This window comes from Eublepharis macularius, chromosome 6 (genome assembly GCF_028583425.1).
Source record: "Eublepharis macularius isolate TG4126 chromosome 6, MPM_Emac_v1.0, whole genome shotgun sequence".
Taxonomy (NCBI): domain Eukaryota; kingdom Metazoa; phylum Chordata; class Lepidosauria; order Squamata; family Eublepharidae; genus Eublepharis; species Eublepharis macularius.
Window position 1 is genome coordinate 17,947,240 of NC_072795.1, and position 15,089 is coordinate 17,962,328.

Below are 15,089 nucleotides of genomic sequence, written 5' to 3' on the forward strand. Positions count from 1 at the left end.
GACATAGCGTTAGTAAGAATCCAATACAGAGTTGAAGAAATGCTGAAACAGAACATGGGCGATTCTAGGGCTGACATTAGACCAGAAGCACAAGTAGCTCATAGCAGCACATATTTAAGACAACAGGTAGTACGTAAGGCAACATAGTGGTGAAGCTTATGTTCCGTGGTTCATTAGTGAAGCATCTGAGAGCTCCTCCCTACAATACAAAAGCCTTTTTGAATAATTCGGTTTTGCATTGGTTAGGAAAGCTAGGAGAGTAGGGGCTCTCCTGATCTCCTCAGGCAGGCCATTCCACAAGGTAGGGGCCACCACAGAGAAAGCCCGTGTACGGGCGGCTGCTGATTTTGCCCATGTGCTGGGTGGCACATGCAAGAGACCCTGTTGAGATGAGCAAAGCTGCCGTGGAGGAACATAGGAAGGGAGGCGGTCCCATAGGTATGCCGGGTCAAGGCTGTGAAGAGCTTTGCATGTGATACTGACTGAGCACAGTAGCTGATTTGAATATACATATGGGGTGTGTGTGTGTGATCTTTCATTATGCATGGAAACATCAGATGTAAATCTAATAAGTGGCATTTTTATTAGTTTGTTTTGAAGGGTATCCATAGCAGCCCCTTGTTGCCTGGAGAGCAGGGGATTTATTTATGGATTTCGAATCAGCCAAATCCCAGGGAGGCAAGAGTAGGTTACAGTAGCTTTTCCAGCTATGCACGTTTCTGTCCCTGCAGGGCTCACTGTTAGGACTGCCAACTTCTTTGCTGTTTCTTACTCCTATGACTTTAATAGAAGCTTTTAGCAGAGATTGGCAGGTAGATAATACTCAACTCTGTTGTGGAATTCTTCTTTACCAATGGATCAAACCACTGTTAAAAGAGGGGGTCGTGCTGCATCCCCTCACTCCATCCTCACTCAGAAGCAAAATAATATAAGATTAAAGGCCAAGAATTTTTTTTAAAATGGCAATGCATAAAGATAAAATAAAAAAGTGCCCATTCCAAAACAATTTACTCATTGTTCTAATATCGCTCAGTTTCACCATTGCACAACTCTTCCTGTTCATCCCCTCCTGCTCTATTTATTTCTCTGCTATTTATACCCCATTCAACCCCAGGGGGACCAAAAGCAGGTTACATTATCGTTCTCCCCTCCTCCACATTGCTATCACACCAAACTTTTGAGGTAGGTTAGGGTGAAAATGTCTGACTGGTCACCCAGCAAGCCTCCATGGCAGAGTGGAGATTCAAGCCAGGGTTGCCCAGATCCTAGTCTGCAGGGCTTTTTTTCTGGGAAAAGAGGTGGTGGAACTCAGTGGGTTGTCCTCGGAGCAGCGCGGAGGGCAATCTAACCTCGCCTCTGTCTGGAGATCAGGGGGCGGGGCCACCAGCCATGTGACCATTTTCAAGAGGTTCCGGAACTCCGTTCCCCCGCGTTCCCCCTGACAAAAAGCCCTGCTAGTCTGACTCTCTAACAACTTCCTCCCCTTGCAATCCTACTATGTGCTATTCACTCTGGTATGAAGTCAATGGAAAACTCCCTTTTAAATGAATGGCATCCAACCGGATTTTCCCTGTTAAAAAAGCAGGGAGAAATACAGACATGCACCTGTGTGTAATTAAGTGATTGACAAAGCAGGCAGTCCCCTCTCTGTTCTGGCTGGCATTTATCCACACATACATTTTTGTGAAAGGCTGTATCCTATTACTAAAATTCCGTATTATGTAGCTGTGTAACCCCCCCCCCCCGCCCCCCATAATTTTATATACACATGCATATTCAAGTAGCCCTTTAAAAGGGTTTGACCTGAATGGACAAAGGAGAGTTCCTCTCATGTTCTAAATTAATTGAACACTTAATTACAGCAAGACTTTCAGAATGTTATGTTCTGCATCTGGAATTACTGTTTGAACAGCAACAGATACTATGTTGTACCCACAGAGCCAGTTTGGTGTAGTGGTTAAGAGCACGGGACTCTGATCTGGAGAACCGAGTTTGATTCCCCACTCTTCTGCTTGAAGCCAGCTGGGTGAGCTTGGACTAGTCACAGGCTGGAGCTCTCTCAGCCCCACCCACCTCACAGGGTGATTATTGTTGTGGAGATAATAATGACATACTTTGTAAACCGCTCTGAGTGGGTATTAAGTTGCCCTGATATTTCTTTTTCTGAAATCTGAATGTTTTACAATGTGATCGTATAGCTATTGGTGTGGCTTTAGATGTTGCTATAGGATTGCCAACTGCCTGAAGTAGAAAAATATTCCCTGCCTCTTTAAAGGAGATTTAATGGTGTGTTCTTTACCAAGTGATATTATATACTCGGTGCCTTGAAAAGCTTGAACTGCCTATTTCTACACAGTAAGCTTCTCTTAGGGAAAGGATATTTTTCTCCAAGCCTGTTGGCGACTCCATGTATAGCCTTGCTCAAATCACTGAGCCACTTTCACCTCCAAATAGGTCTACTTTAGCAAGTGTTTGTGACAAGAAAACTGCAGAGTTCCTCTAGTTTAAACCCATTGATTTCAATTACCTTAAACTCAATAACTCTGCATTGGATTGCACTGTAAAGGTTGTGTAACCAGCTTCATTAATAGTTATGTAAATAATCACTATTTTAATTCCCCTGACTGTATTTTACAAAGGAGGTTAGATTGACACAAATTTCAAATTATGATCAACCCACAAGTTGATGGATTTGCTGACACTGTACAGGTTGAACAGGTTTTGTGACTAGGTTTGGCTTATGTTCGGACTGTGATACAACTCTTCTGTGTTCAACCCACTTTTGGAAGAAGATTTAGGTCACATTATGTTGCATGATCAATCTGCTTCATTAGAATGCATTATGTAGCATCAATATTCACAAGGCCCTGTCAAGACATGCAAATCCACTAGGGAAAAAATTAATCATTGACAACTCTGCAGAAAGTTTCCCCTGACTCCACCATTACTAGTAATACCACCCACCCACCCACCCGCTTTATGGAAACAGAGGGATGAGTTTGCTGCTCTGACATTACACCACTCATGCAAGCAGGCAACTCATAAAAGAGGTTACTTTGAGTAAGATTGCTATCAGTGTTTGGGGAGAATCAAAACAAATACACTTGGAGAATGAAGCTTTATTTATCCAAATATCTTGAAGAAATTCAAAATATCTAGCTCATCAGAAATTAGGAGCAATGAGACTCTACATTGTAGTAAAATAGTTTCTGACAGGTAATATTTGATATAAAAGGCACTGCTTTGTTGGTCTGATTCAGAAAAAGAAAACAATTTTCTGTGATTAAGGGAGTGTACTTAGATACCATACTCCTGACTTCTGTCTTTATAGTGTTTATTACTATGACTGTAATACTATAAAACACCACTTATATTGATGGTTGTTGTGGATTTTCAAGGCTGTATAGCCGTGGTCTTGGCATTGTAGTTCCTGACGTTTCGCCAGAAGCTGTGACTGGCATCTTCAGAGGTGTAGCACCAAAAGACAGAGATCTCTCAGTGTCACGGTGTGGAAAAGATGTTGGCAGGTCATTTCTATCTACTCAGGAAGGGTGGGGTTGAGCTGAGTCATCCTGAAAGAGTTTCCCAGGGTGAGGAATGCTAATGGGAGGGAGGCTTCACTGTATCCTGAGGAGGTTCTTTTGCATGTGGATTGGTGCTTGATGTGCTAATCTTCTCTGCAGGGCTATCGTCGGGTGTAGAGTGTTTTGTTAGCCTGGTGTTTTCCCTGTGCAATCTGACGAAGTAGTTGGAAGTGTTGTCCAGTATTTTAGTGTCCTGGAATAGGATACTGTGTCCTGTTTGAATTAGGCTATGTTCAGCCACTGCTGATTTTTCCAGATGGACAAGTCTGCAGTGTCTTTCATGTTCTTTTATTCTTGTTTGGATGCTACGCTGTGTGGTCCTGATGTAAACTTGTCCACAGCTGCATAGTATGCGGTATACTCCTGCAGAGGTGAGGGGATCTCTACTGTCTTTTGCTGATCGTAGCATCTGTTGTATTTTTCTGGTGGGTCTGAATACTGTTTGTAAGTTGTGCTTTTTCATAAGCTTTCCCATCTGATCAGTGATTTCTTTGATATATGGCAAAAACACTTTTCCTGTGGGAGACTGTTTTTCCTCAGTTGTTTGATTTATCCTTGGTTTAATCGCTCTTCTGATTTCATTTCTGGAGTAGCCATTTGCTTGAAGTGCATGGTTTAGATGATTAGTTTCCTTGTTGAGAAAGTGCAGTTCACATATTCGTCTTGCACGGTCTACTAATGTTTTTATTATGCCTCTTTTCTGTCGAGGGTAGTGATTGGAGTTTTTGTGTAAGTATCAATCCGTGTGAGTTGGTTTCCTGTAGACCTTGTGACCTAACTGAAAGTTTGCTTTGCGGATGACCAAAGTATCTAGAAATGGAAGTTTACCCTCGATTTCTTTTTCCATGGTGAATTGTATGTTCAGGTGGATATTGTTGAGGTGGTTTAAAAACTCCATCAATTCTTCCTCACCATGGCTCCAAATGAAAATACTGGACAACACTTCCAACTACTTTGTCAGATTGCACAGGGAAGCCATTGAAATTCATAAGCATAAGCACAATTTCAACAGGAAAGAAGAGACTTTAAGAATGAATAGAGCATGGTTTCCAGTCCTGAAAAACACCAGGCTAACAAAATACTCTACATCCTACGATAGCCCTGCAGAGAAGATTAGCATATCAAGCACCAATTCATCTGCAAAAGAACCTCCTCGGGATACAGCGAAGCTTCCCTCCATTAGCATTCCACACCCTGGAATGACTCAGCACAGTTACAGAATGACTCAGCACAAAGCCACCTTCCTGAGTAGATATAAATTACCTGCCAACATCTTCTCCACACTGTAACACTGAGAGATCTCTGTCTTTTGGTGCTACACCTCTGAAGATGCCAGCCACAGCTGCTGGCGAAATGTCAGGAACTACAATGCCAAGACCACGGCAATACAGCCCGGAAAACCCACAACAACCATCGTTCTCCGGCCGTGAAAGTTTTCGACAATATACCAATGATATCGTTTCCCATTTGTAGTTTCAAGAATCTTCCAACAGATAAAATCCATTCAAAATATAATGCACCTGTTTTAATCAATCAATCAGAGGTTAAGTATAAGGAAAGACTAAATTTGGGGATTTTCAGTTTGGAAGAAAGATGATTAAGAGAGGAGAGGTGAGATGCATGGAGACACGGTGCATTGTTTTTATGCAAGGTGTGGTAGAAGAAGATAAAAGAGAACCTTCTCTTCTTCTCCCTTAATATTAGGGGCATGTAATAATCTTTATGGGCAAAAGATCTGGGGCAGATAGAAGAAAGTTTTATTCACTCAACATGTATGTAATTACCTTGTGGAATTAATTTCCACAACATGTAGTGATGGCCACTTAATTATATAGCTTTTAAAGGATAGTCCAGGCTAGCTCGATCTTGTCAGATCTTGGAAACTATGTGCCTTGGCTAGTACTCAGATGGGAGACCATCAAGGAAATGTAGAGCTGCTACAAAGAGGCAGGCAATGGCAAACCACCTCTGCATGTTTCTGGCCTTGAAAACTCCATAGAGTGGCCATAAGTCAGCTGCAACTTGACAACAACAGCAGCAAAACCTCCCCCAAAAAGACAAATTAATGGAGGACAGGTGCATGAATGAGCCTTAATGTTGTAAGTGATGTACCTGTAAGTGTCAGTCACTGGGGGCAATAACAGTAAGAGGCTTGGGTGTGCATGCCCTGCTTTTAAGTCTACATCTTAATTGGCCTTTGTGAGGCAACACAATGATGGACAAGTATCCAATCTATAGGTAGACTTTTCAACAGATCTAGCAGGACTCTTGCATATGTCTGTGTAGTGATGAAAAGCTCAGCTTCTTCATTTGGACCAATTATTTGGAAGTGCAGTTAAATTTGGCAGCTTCATAGCAAGCATGAAAGTTTACATATTATGCTAGAAGAGGAGTCTTGGGGAGGGTATTTTTTAACTAATGGGAGCCATCTATTTGCGTTCATGGTGGAATATGTGAGCTGTTTACCACATAGAGATCTGACATGAGAAGTACTTCAAGGACACTGAGATGAGCTTTAGATTTCGTGGAAATTATTGTGAGATCCTTGAACTACCAGCTCATGTTACATTGCTTACGAGCTAAACTTAATCCTGACAAAACGGAGGCGCTACTGGTGGGGGGAAGGTTTAACTCAGGAAATGGGATGTTTTTTATTCTGCATGGACTTGTACTCTCCCTAAAGAAGCAGGTTCATACTGAAGGTGTGCGGCTAGATCCAGGCCTCCTGCTGGATAAACAGGTAGCAGCAGTGGCCAGAGGTGCCTTTCACCAGCTTTAGCTGGTAAGCCAGCTGCAATCCTTTCTGAGCAGGAAAGTTTTTGCCGCTGTGGAGCATGCCCTGGTAACATTTAGTTTAGATTACTGCAATGTGCTCTATGTGGGTCTGTCCTTGAAGACTGTCTGGAAGCTACAGCTGGTATAGACTTCTGTGGCCAGAATGCTGACTGGAGTGGGTTGTAAGGACCGTATCACTCCATTCTTGTTCCATCTACACTGGCTTCTAATTAGCTTCCAGGCCCAATTCAAGATGCTGGTATTGACCTTGAAAGCCTTATATGGCTTGGGGCCAACATACCTTAAGGATCACCTTCTCCCATATGAACCTACCCATCCAGTCTGGTCATCTTTGGAGGATCTGCTTCAGGTGCCTTCATCATCTGAGGCTAGAGAGGTAGCAACCTGAGAAAGGGCCTTCTCAGTTGTGGCACCCAAACTTTGGAACTCCCTTCCCAGGAAGACTTGTCTGTCTCCCTCTGTTGTTATCTTCCACCAGTTCGTGAAAACCTTTTTGTCTCACTTGGTATACCCCCTCATAACTGTTATTTCCCCTTCTCCCCAATTTTGGTGTTTATGTTTTTATTTAATTATTTTATATATTTCATATATGGAGGTTTTTTTGCCGCCTTAGGGGCCCTGTCTGGGTAGGAGGTTAACATACAAATGTTTTAAATAGTCAACTTCCATTTAGAAACTGGGGGTGGGGGGATAAAATAACAAGTGAACCAAGTCTTAAATAACATCTGATACGAAGCCTGTCCATTATGAAAACTCAGACATTCGTACAACCTTAAACAAACACTGAAGAAGAACATCTAAAACACTGAAGGACCTCCTATCGTTAAAGAACATCTAAGGTCCTAGGCCTTGACTCATTACGGAGTCATAAATGATACTCTTGTGGAAGAATGATTATCCACACACTACCCCAATCCTGCAATGACGACAGTTCAAACATAATTGAGAAGTACGTGCTGGGGAAAGGGGGAGAAGGAAAAGGACGGCTAACCTTGTGGTAGAAAAGAGGACCTGATTATTCCTTGAAACAGTCTCACAAACAAAACCTGGAGCGGCGCCTTTCAGTTCTGGGGATGGGAGAGAGAAAACATTCCTCAAAGGAAAAAAGGAGAAAAAATAAAAAGGACGCAAAGGTTAGAAAAGGTACGATGTTCTCTGTAAGGGGTATGGGCCAGTCCCAATTTCTCCAGGGGTGGGGGGAGAAGAAAGATATTCCCTACAAGCACTTAATTGTTACCAACGTGTATCAACGTTACACAGCAAATTCCAGAACACCAGCCAGTGATAAGAAATGCAGCATTAGCAGAATCTTCTGTTTTCCTAGTAGCTGAAAGCAACTGGCGTTTGTGCTTAAGATCCACAATGTACCCAGTGTGTGTGTAAGTAAATAATTGTTCTTTGTGTGTGGAATTGGGGGCGGGGGGAGAGGGGCGAGAGACAAAAGGCCAGGGTCGGCCCAGTTGCACAAGAATGCCAGCTCTGGTTGCTTGGGTCAGCAGTGATTTGAAGAGCGTGTATGAAGCAATCTAGGAGTTGTGCCTCTTTATGTTGTGACATCAGCACAGCAATGGCTGCCTTGACCGTTTTATTTATCAAAGAAACCATCTTCCATGTCTAGGTAAAAGTTAGAATACATAAAGCAAAACAATAATCTGTACTTCTTTAGGACCTGACATGCTCTCAAGCTCTTTGCAGAGCTTTGTAGCAAGGGAACAGAAAGCGATCTGTCGCAGTTGACTCAGTGTTGCAAAGCGCTGCGAAGCTGCTGTAAAGCAAGCGCTGAAATGCAGTGAGATATCGCAGTGCCTTACGGCCATCTCAGTTTGGGTAGTCTAAGAGCGGAACTACAAGTGATTTAAGGCACAGGTTGGACACTTGTCAGCTTCCCTCAAGTTTTGATGGGAAATGTAGGCATCCTGGTCTTGCAGCTTGGCTCTCTGACTGCTGTCCAATGAACTTTTCAACTGTCACTTGTTCAACATTCTGCCAAGCTGCCTACATTTCCCATCAAAACTTGAGGGAAGCTGACAAGTGTCCAACCTGTGCCTTTTGTCACTTGTAGTTCCGCTCTAAGAGCAAACTGGCAGTGTGCGTCTAATTGTTAAACTGTCATGGATAATCAAGATGAGGGTGGAACTGAAAATTAGGTTTTTCCTGAAAATCGTTACTGAGCAGTACCGTGGTTCACCTAACTGCAGGTTATGCAATTATGTGTGAAGCAAATTTTGTGACCTTTTTGTTATTTGGGAAAACCTACTCCAGAAAGGGATAATTTCAAGTGAGGTGGAAAGGTCGCCTGTTCCCTTTCTCTGCTCCAAACTGTCACCCTCTACAGCTGCGTCTGCTCCTCATGGAATTCCAATGCATTTGGGACCCTCCCGGAGAAAAACAATTTGGTGTGTCCGTTCTAGGGTGGAAAAATGGTGCCTGGGTCTCTTAACTGCCACCATGGGGAAACCTAATAATATGGGGACTAGGATAACTGGTTGAGAGACCATCACCATTAGGACAGGCCCTTCCAGCTTGCTATAGCATCAAAGAGGAAAGTGGCTGGCCCATATTAAGATTATGAAAGGAGCAAAATTGGGCCACGTACAGAGAAGGTAGGCCTTTCTTCATACTTGGGGACTTCTCAGGTAGACAGGAAAACATGGTTTGCAAATTAAACAAAGAAAAAAAGAAACTGGATCGATGAGGATGGAATGTGCTTCAGCATGGGATTTTGAGGGGGGGGTGTCAGTTAAACAGGAGACGGGGAGATTTTGGATGGGTGGGATGAAATTTCCCCCTCCCACAAATCCTCTCAATTTGTTCCCTTCTCTTGTAAGTGCAGGATTCAGAGCCTTCCAGTTAGGCCACAGTGTACCTCAGGGAAAAGTTTTGGTTCTGGCAATTGAGCTCTGTGGCGCGCGCCCCTGCCCCCGGGCCAGCGCCACCTCCGGCGCCTTAGCACCCAAGGCGGCTGCTGGCCCGGCCTCAATGGGTGGGCCGGCCCTGTGTCTGTTGTACCCTTTTAAATCCATTGAAAGCCAGTGTGCTTAGAAGGGTGTAACTCAGGAGTCCTCAACCTTTGTGAATCCATGGGCACATTTGGAATTTTGAGAGGATGTGGCGAGCGCTACCCCAAAATGGCTGCCTCTGGAGGCGAAGCCAGACCCAAAATGTCTGACACAGGTGGAGCCAAATGGAATACCTGCATCCTGGGAAGAAGGAAAACCTGAAGGGAAATGAAACCATACCTTGACTAAGGAAAACCATGAGGTTTACCAGTGCTCCTGATCCTCCAATGGAAAAGCACTTCATTTGAATGAGGGCAGCCAATAACAAGCTCTGCCTTACAATGGCCCCACCCACTATCTGAAAAACTTGGCGGACACCAAGGGGAAGCACCCACAGGCACCATTTTGAGGAACCCTTGTGTAACTGCTTAGGACTGCAGTGTTAGTCTGATAAGGCCTTGTCTAAAACAATAGAGTCTTGCGGTACCTTAAAAATCTTTAAGCTGACACCTAGGAGGGCCTCCTGGCAATTACTCCTGTTCTCTGCCAGCACTTCAAAGGCTGGTGGGAGAACAATGGCGGGAAACCCTGTGTGCATGTAGTGTTGCACCAGCATGCATACAATGTCACTTCCAGCACAAAACTGTGCTGGAATTGTGTCAAGACAGTGCTCTAGGACTTGCTCTAATCCTAGAGTGCCACCTGAGATGATCACATCACTTCCGGAAGTGACATTGCATAGCAGTGCAACACTGGAACATCTGTTTGTGCCCCTGCCCCAATTCTCCCCAGCAGGCTGCATCTGGTAACTTTAGCACTGCATGGCCCTTGTTGTTTAACAGGGGTGTATAAATAGAGCTATAGTCCATCCCCACATAATAAAAGCAGAGTGTGGGGGTATTCTTGCTGCAGGCAGATTGGAGAGGTTTTAAAGATACATCTAGGTCAGATGTACAATAAATGGCAGGACATTATGCTGGTGGCAGGGATAGGAAACCTTGATGGCCATCTTTGTTTGTTTGTTCATTTGCATTTCCTGCCTAAACAAGAATGGCTCTGCTAGCAAAGGATAAATTCAAACAAACAAACAGACAAAAAGAGGTTTCGAAAGACCTCATGGCATTCAGGGAGGTTGTCGTTAACATCACAGCAAGTACTATCAAATATTGACTTTTGCACAATCACTTTCCGCGGGTCAGCTGGTGTGAAAAATGCCATTGTGTGTGGGGAGACTGCATTTCCCCAACAATGCAAGGGACGCTGAAGTAGCTCCATAATTGAAGGGATATGTGGGTGGGAAATTATTTGGAAAAATAAATCATCTCCACCAAATCCTCATGTATACAGTTCAAGAGGCAATTTACAATCATTATAAAACCATGGGAATATAATAAAATACCAAAAAAAGGTCAAAACCATAACAACAGCCCCCTCCCCAATTAAAATTAAGTGGTGGTGACCACCTAGTTCTACAGATGCAGAAGAGCTACGTATAAAATGAAAAGAAAAAACAGGTTAACTCCCTGCCCTCCCCCCAATTAAAAATCAGGGAATCTTGCCACAAGCGTATAATAAATGCACTCATACTAGGAAACCACAGGCATTCATGCTTTCTGACCACATGCAATGGAACAGGTCAGTGTGTGATTGTCGGACGTGATGATCTCTCTTGGGCTGCAGGCATTTTGCCTGTATCTAAGTATTATTTGTGCAGCAAAGATAGAACATTTGAAATGGGCCTTAGTTTTGCAAGACAAGACAAGATGAGGTTTGGTCAACACTTTTTGGAGAGTGATAATGAATGACCCCCTGCCATTATGACGGACACAATTGTTTGCACTCTTTGGTGATTATCTGTGGGAATGTGAAAGACTTCTGGCAGACTTTCCAACCTGTTTGTGCAGATGTTCGTATGCCTATCACCATGTTCACGTTACATGAAGTTGGTTCATAGTGAGTCAAACCATTGGTCTATGAAGGTCCATATTGTCCACTCTGATCACCCTAAGAAGGTCTTTCTCACCATCTACTACCTGGTCCTTTTAAATTGAAATACCGAGGATTGAATATGGCATCTTCTGCATGCAAAGCAAATACTGTGCCACCGAGCCACAGTCCCTTCCCCAAATGCATTGTTCACGTACGTTGTGCGGACTACCATTGCACTCCAAAGAACACTTTTCAGGGAGTAAGCCCCATTGAATAAAATGGGGCTTACTTTTGAGTAGGCCTGCTTTGGACGGCTCCCTACGTGACCACCACCCCATGTGGAGGCACTGGTTTGTAGGATGTTGGTGAATCACAAAATCCTGTCTGGGGACACAAAATCCAAGCTCTGGAGATAGCATGGGGGAGGAAAATTATTTGAACTGCCCACCCCCAAATTTCCAGGACTTTCCCAAGCTGAAGTTGCCAACCCTAAATGCTCCTATAACTTTGCTTCCTTTGAGGTTTGTGTGTACGTGAATAAAATGACCAGCAATGCTTTGATGAGCTTGTGGAAATCTGTTGGAAAAAAAGTACACTTTGGCATCCCCCCCCATTGCAATTTGATTTAGCTTTGTAACAACGGAGGGTACTTTAACCTTTCCCTTCCTTTTCTGTTAGATTGTTTTTTGGGGGAAGGCGGAAGCACTGGGAAAGGATGGTCTCTTCTGTTATAATTGCCCTGGCCTCTGGCATTTCTTTCCCTTCTGTGTTTGGTTTCTGGTTTGCACATTTAATTCTGAATGTACAGGACACCAAATGATAGCTTGATCCCTTTAATGCAATTTCCGGGCAGCCTGTTCGCTGTGTGTGTGTTTCTCTCCTACATGAAATGGAACTCCCCTCCCCCACCCAATGCATTCTCCCCTCCCTTCTCCAAGGGTATATACTTTGCAGATGGCGTGTCCGTTTCCATGAAAACTTAAAACACAGGAAATTTTTACGACTGCTGTTGGCCTGTGTTTTCAAAAGACACCCCTTTTGACGCACTATGTATTTCACCTGAGCCACACAGATCTGACATTACTGTTGCAGATTCGTGGCAGGCAATGGTCTCTCTTTCACCTCCACAGCTGGGCAACCCCCCCCCCTTTATGGCTTCTATTTTGGTATATTTCACTTTTAATTGAAGTCTCTGCCAAGAAAGGTCTCTATCAGTTTCCTGGAGGGTTGTTTGCAAACAGTGGGACCTCCCCCCCCCTCTTGTTTCTTCATACATTAGACACCCCCACACAGAGGCGTCCTTCTCGGTACAGCTTTTTGCTTACAGCTCATCATAAACGTCGATTCCAATTAATAGACCCCCCCCCCCTTCTCACTTTGCCCAGTTGTTGCCAATCACTTTGGAGCCGGAGGGTCAGCAGGGTTCGTTTCCCTCACTCCCCCCCCCCCCAGCTTTTTGCAACACCGACTGCTTGTCCTTAAACGCTACTCTGCAACTCCCACCATTTCCTCCTAGCTGTGCTTTTTAAAGAGAGCGGCCGGGATGGGGAGCGGGGAGTCTCCTGCCTCCAGCTTTCGCCTCCCACCATGTCCTTTCTGGGGCGGTGGCAATGCTTATTCCAGCCTTTCGAAGACACCCAAACATGCCCCGTGTTGATTCCAGAGATAAACATCTACCAAATTTTGTTTGGCATGCTTTATTCTCCCCAGCCTTTGTATATTCTGGAACCTGTGCCTTCTCCAAAAATCAGGACCCGAGCCCCCCCCCCCAGTGCTTCCCCTCCAAGCTGCCCCCTCGCTGATGCTTGCATGCAAGCTGGTTTGTGTTTTGCAGGAAGCCAGGCACCAGAAGCAAGCAGGCCTGCCTTGCCTTGCCTTGCCTTGCCTTCCCTCCCCCTCCCGTGTGCGCCTCTCTCTTTCTCTCTGCTCATTTCTGCGCGGCTGGCCACCTTCCTCTCCCCTGTGCTGAGTGTCTGAGAGCCGTTGGCTGCTCTGAACCGTTTTGGCTCTTTCCCTTAGTAACAGCTTTAACATTCTGCCTCAATTCCTCTTCAATCTAAATCACACACACACTCACATACACACACACATACAAGCAGAGAGATTACTTTTTTTACCCCCTCCTTGGGACTTAATCTGTAATCTCTCCCCCCACCCCCTCCCATCAACCTTTCCACCCTCCCCCCCCTTTTAATCCCCACCCCCCAACACACACACCTCACCCAGGCTTGGGATATAATTGAATATCATTGCATTCTTGGGTGGCTATTAGTGACTGGTGAATTTTTTTCCCCTTTTGGCTGCATCCGCAATTGCAAATAAATATATACACATAATAAGAGGAGGAGGAAGAAGGTGCATTGCTATCTCTGTGTTGTTTCCCAGCCCCCCTCCTCTCTTTTGCCTCCATTGCAAAAAAGAGAGGGGGGTGAGCGAGAACAGGCTGCTATCCATTGCAAGGTAAGAAATAAAAGAGTGTTGTGTTTATTATTATTTTTTGTCGCTCTAAATATATGCTTGCAACGGGAGCTTCTTTTAGGCGTGCATCAAGGAAATCGAAAGGGGTTATTATGCTGGGGTGGGGGGGAGAGAAGGATTTGAACGTTGGGGGAGGGGGAAGCGCTCCAGGGTGGGGGAGGGCGCCTGTGTTTGTGGAGAGTTGAAGGAGGGAGAGTGGGGGAGGGGTGGAAGTGTAACATGCATTTTTCAACTTGGCCCTATTTTCCCAACCCCCTCTTTGCAAACTGGTGGCTTTTAACTTCCAATTCCTGCCCCCCCCCCCCGACATTGCTTCTTTTCTTGTGTATGTTGCCGCTTTGATTCCCTATATTTTTTTTCCTCCGGTGGTGGGGAGGAGAAGTGTTGATTCACCGCCTTTGGGAAGGTAAAAAAAAAAAAAGAAGGAATTTGCGCAAATAAATCCAAGCAAGCAGCCATTATGAAGCAAGCTGGTTTAGAAGCCTATTTTTAGCTCGTTTTGTGCAAAGAAGAAGAGTTAGAGCGAGGTTATTATTATTTTTTTTGTCCTGTACATTTTTTTCCTCCTCTGACTTCCATGCCATTTATCAACGATCGCCCCCGGAAGTGTGGATTTTAGGTTAGTGGGGTTTTCTTTTGGGGCGGTGGGGAAGTTTTGTTGGCTGGGCTTGTGTGTGTTTGCAAGGAGCGGTGGGGGAAGGAAAGCAATGTGCTTGTGGCTGAACTCATGCTGGAGTGGGGGATGGGGAGGCGTTCACTGTGTCTGCACTTTCCTCTGGTGGTGTGATCTTTCTTTTTTATTTGCAAAACGAGCACACAAATCTCCTGAGCTTTGCCCTTAAAAAATGTAATTATAATTATTTTGGATTGCTTTGTCGTCGGCTTTCGGGGCAAGGGGACGTTGGACTGTGGATTGTGTTTGTGTGTTGGGGGAGGTAAGTTTATCTTTTGTAAGCAGTTCAGTGGCAAAAGTTGTTCTAGATTTGCTTTTGCAAGTTCTGGGAATTCTTAGGCAAAAATACGTGGTTTGTATCTGCTTTAAGTTAAAGAGGAGGGGGAAAGGCCTCCGTTTTGAAGTCAGGGTTCATGAAATGTTTTGCTGTGGGGGAGAAGAAGAAATATCCACCCAGAAAAATGTTAATGGTGTGTGAATTGTGTGTTGTTTTTAAAAACTTGGGGTTGAAGGATTTAGTTCAGACTTCAGATCCAAGTGCTGTATCGACGGTCTTCTCATGCCAGCAAAGCTAAAAAGATTCCTTTTTATTATTTCTACCATGTTGTGGGGAGAGAGGATAAATTACAA

At 44.4% G+C, this 15,089-nt stretch overlaps 1 protein-coding gene across 3 annotated transcripts in view; it reads left to right on the forward strand.

Moving 5' to 3' along the window:
- The first annotated feature begins 13,453 nt into the window (after nucleotides 1-13,453).
- The window catches only part of TBL1XR1 (TBL1X/Y related 1), a 235,943-nt gene continuing 234,307 nt past the window's right edge, over nucleotides 13,454-15,089 (forward strand). Inside the window, exon 1 of one of the 3 annotated variants that reach the window (XM_054982607.1) lies at nucleotides 13,454-13,768. The gene's annotated coding sequence lies outside the window, so the exon portion shown is untranslated. Of the gene's footprint in view, nucleotides 13,769-14,315; nucleotides 14,406-14,584; nucleotides 14,722-15,089 lie in introns of those variants that run through there. The other 2 variants (XM_054982608.1, XM_054982609.1) reach the window with 2 other exon arrangements.